Source organism: Lygodium microphyllum, unplaced genomic scaffold (genome assembly GCF_053477565.2).
Source record: "Lygodium microphyllum isolate KBCC unplaced genomic scaffold, Lygodium_microphyllum_v1.1.10 scaffold_167, whole genome shotgun sequence".
Classification (NCBI taxonomy): domain Eukaryota; kingdom Viridiplantae; phylum Streptophyta; class Polypodiopsida; order Schizaeales; family Lygodiaceae; genus Lygodium; species Lygodium microphyllum.
The window spans coordinates 82,456-86,758 of NW_028229650.1; positions in this window are offsets into that span (position 1 = coordinate 82,456).

A 4,303-nucleotide genomic window follows, 5' to 3' on the forward strand; every position below is an offset into this window, starting at 1 on the left:
TAGTCACATTATCCTTCATGTGCAGATCCATAAGCTGCTTCAACCAGTACATCTGACTCGCCGGACTTTCTTATCATAAAGATTCTTGATCTTATTCCATAGATCCCATGCACTCTATGCTTCCTCAAATACATTATAATGTACCTGTTCAGTGAGAGACAATACAATCGTGGACTTGCATAGCTCATCAAGTTCAAGCCAGTCGTCATTGTCCATTGTTTCAGGCTGCTCCCCACTCAACCGAAGTGGCTTAATCTGAGATTTCTGCACCAAGACTTGCCAAATTTGACTCTTCCAGTAAGAGTAGTTGGTACCATCCAACTTTGTAATGTTAAAGATGGCACTATCATGCGAAGATGACGCCATTATGCAAGCTGGAAATGCCCAAACAGTCCAAAATTGCTTGCTATTTTACTGCAGAAACTGCCCAAAAATGACCAAAACGGGGTCCAAAGGGCGAGCAGAGTGTGCCAAAAGTTGCTGCCCACTTAGTACTAGGTGCGGTACACCAAATCAGGATATTTCAGCATGAAAAGTACACCTCAGTCCACCAATAACTGCTTGCTGTAATAAATTGCAGGTATGTAGTCTAGAGAGCAAACTGTCCCAAAATAGGATCCAATGTCAAGCAAACAATGCTAGGTCCAAAGCCGGCATAATACGGACATAAGCAAGGCCAATGATAGTGAAAAGAACATGAGCTCAACATCGAAGCATGTCAAAATAACATCTGCCAGTGAAAGGCACACCCCCAGACACTCTAGGCAAGGTGTTCCTGTAACTGCCAAAAACCTGACACAAATAGGTGTCTGCTGAAAGAGAAAGATCCAAATATGAGACTCAACTCATAAGCATCCTGTGAACCAAGAGTACATCAATGCATATCCATAAAGATCGGAGTATGATCCCAAAGTCTCAATGCGTATGTAGCTGCTCAAGACATAAACTGCTCCAAATACATGTAAGTGCTCCAATAGCATGCAACTGTCAAAGGTCAAGCAAGCATGTAAAATGCTCCCACTGGCACAAAAGGCATACAAAGCGAGCTCAGAAGCTCAAACAACCCAAGAGAAAGCACCAGTGATAAGTGACCCTGTCAATGCATCAAGCGCATCCAAGAGAGCATGACATACATGAAGCACCAATCGTATTAACCATGAAGCAATACATAAGCCCAAATAAGCTCTCGGTCAACTCAATGACATTCAAATAGCAACCAAGATCAGTGATCAAGTAAGCCGGGAATGCTCAAATACATCCAAATCCAAGCTCCAAATGTCGGTATGGCATACACGAACCAAATAGCATATGTCACGAACCAAAGCATGTAATGCAAAAGCCTAACTGTCAAGCAGAGACATGAGGCATAGGCGGTCCACGAGCATGCCTAGTCGGTCCAAATGCCAGTGAAGACGGAGCTAATGCGAAGCTCAAAAGCATCCCATAATCTCATACATATGCTCCAAGTCGTCCCCAAATGTCAGAGACATCATGCCAAAGCTCAAAGCATACATCCGGTATCGGTAGGTAAGTGCCAAAGCATGTAAAGTACCTTCAGCCCATTGTTATTCCAACATGTATTTACTGTTCTAAACAGTAGATTTCAGCCCCGTATTCAAGCCAAAATCACTCCAAGTCGTCCCCAAATGTCAGAGACATCATGCCAAAGCTCAAAGCATACATCTGGTATCGGTAGGTAAGTGCCAAAGCATGTAAAGTACCTTCAGCCCACTGTTATTCCAGCATGTATTTACTATTCTAAACAATAGATTTCAGTCCCAAATTCAAGCCAAAATCATGGTCAAACCAAATGCATACATCCCCAATACATCCGGGTAGGAAGTAGACCGCATACGGGCATCAAATAGCTCCAATGGAATGAGGCATAAGCAACAAATGTCAGTGTCAGGGGTGCTGCCCTGTTTCCAGCACTGTTATGCAGTGAATGACAGTTTCAAAACTGAGAATGATCAGCTCCCAACCTCAATGTCAAGCCAAAGCATCAAAATGACATCCAAAAATGGCTCAAATGCCCTCCAAATACCCCAATGATGAGTGCTCCATGAGCAACAAAGCATTCATCTGTAAAACGTGGAGGTCAAAGTCTGAAAATGGGTGCCATATTCAGCGTGTTGAGGCCTGGAGTCCTGCTTTAATCACGTGGCTGAATGTTGAGTGTGGGGGGGCTCAATGATGGCCCAAGGTAGGCACATACCAAGCCATGAAGGCCCAATGCAAAGGGGAGGGAAGATATGAGCTATGGAGCTCAAGAAGAGTGGCTGCCCTTTGTTCCTGCCCTGTTTCAAACTGAGAATACACTCAAATGCCTGCAAATGCTGAAGCAATACCTCAAGGGCAAGGCCCTGATGAAGCTCAAGAAGGCCGGGATGGAGCTCGGGAAGCCGGGGAGAGTCGGGAGCTCAAGAGGTCGGCTATGGCTGCCGGGATGGAGACCTAATGCATGAAGCGAGTCGATGCGAAGGTCGGGAAGCATCGAGTCGAGCTTGAGCAAGAGAATGCCAAGCTCTGATACCAGTTGAAAGGTGAGAAGGATCGAAGCTTGCACGCGAGCTATGGCGGGAGAGCAAGAGCAAGAAAGAGAGAGACAAGAAATGGGAACTCCAACAGTCACAATGTGTGACCGGGCCTTCCTTTATTCAAATTGTCACTAAAAGAATAAAGAATAAAGTAACGTGACGGGCGCCCGCCACCTACAGTGTGCAGTGGCGGGTACTGTCAGTGTAGTAATACACAGGGCGGCACAGCGGAGGCGCCTTTACCCCCAACAAGTCCCCCCAACATTTGGTGAACACGATGTGAAAGGCACACTCCATAGTTGAAAGATGGGAGACCAAACTAAAGAGGTTGTCAAAGCAAGAGATATCAAGGATTTCATACGCACTTATGAGATGATCAAACATGAAGAGGTGGTTACCAAAACTTTGTAATAAGTAATTGCGAAGATGAAGAAATTTGATGAGAGCAATATATCTAGGTTTCTACATATTTATGCAAAAAAACTAGAGATAGCCAGTGTTTCAGCTAATGATATGCCTCAATATTTTAATAGGATTATGGATTATGAGCTATGAACCCAAACAAATGCAATTTACACAAAGCATGGATGGACTTGGGTCGCAATTCCAAGAAAGCCCTAAAAGATAAATATTACATTAGGAATGCTAACAAGGTTATGAAAATGTATTTTCTTGAGTGGGTTGACTTGCCAAAGGGCTTTCTACTTCAAAATTGCAAAGGGCATTCAAATAATGTTATAACTAGTTGAGTGCTATAAAGCATTTTACTCTAGAGACAAGGAAGATTATTTTATTCTTTCAAGCTACAAAACCACCATTATAGTTTGAATTGGAAAAACTCTTGGAAGATGATACAACATAGCAGGGTCCTAAGACAAAGTAAAATGATGTTCAAGAAGTTGTTTCTAAATCAATGAAATGGCAGAGAAGAAGGGAGCATTGAACTATGCCTAGGGATATTACTAGTCTATCATGGAGAGCTCTAGTGCTAAGGAAATCGCAGACAATGCCTTTTGTTGTTCCTTCAAAGGATGATGTAATTAATGATCTTATCAAGAATATGTGGGGTTTACATATTATGCTTGCAATACTTAAAGATCCAAAAAGATCAAAAGCTCTAAAGGCTTTGCCTAGGGAATCTTAAATGTATTTGGTGTGATAGTCTACATCATAATCATAGATATGTGATTTGTATAGAGAGGCTTTGTGCAAAAATATGATTTTCTTGTATGAAGGTAAGATTCATGCTAGTCAGATAGGATTGCCCCTTGCGATGAATTTCAAAAAGGGAGGTATGTTGAAAATTCTTGATGATTTATTTATGTGAAATGCCTATCTAGTAGTGGATGTTACAACCTATGGACTCTTGATAGAAGAAGCTTTAGATAATATTGCTAGTTCATGCAAGAAAGCTAAATTTTGAGCTCGTATCATGCAAACTATGGGTAAGGGAAAGTTCCTTTAAAAAAAGTTGAATAATGCATGAGGAATATCATGGAAAAGACTGGAGGGGATTCACCTATGGATTCATATTTAGTTTATGCATATTTGGCAAAGATACAAAATACATATGTTATTGTTAAAGACAAAAAGAAAAGGAAAGACGGTGAACCTAGGACTTCCAAGAGGGTAACTACACTGGGTGGCAAGACTAAGCTTGAGCAGTCTATGTCTTCAGCTAGGCCTACATTAGAACATGCCATGTAGGATATTTAAAAAGAGCAAAAGGGGAAAAAGCAAGAAAATCCAAAGTGCAAAGAACTAGG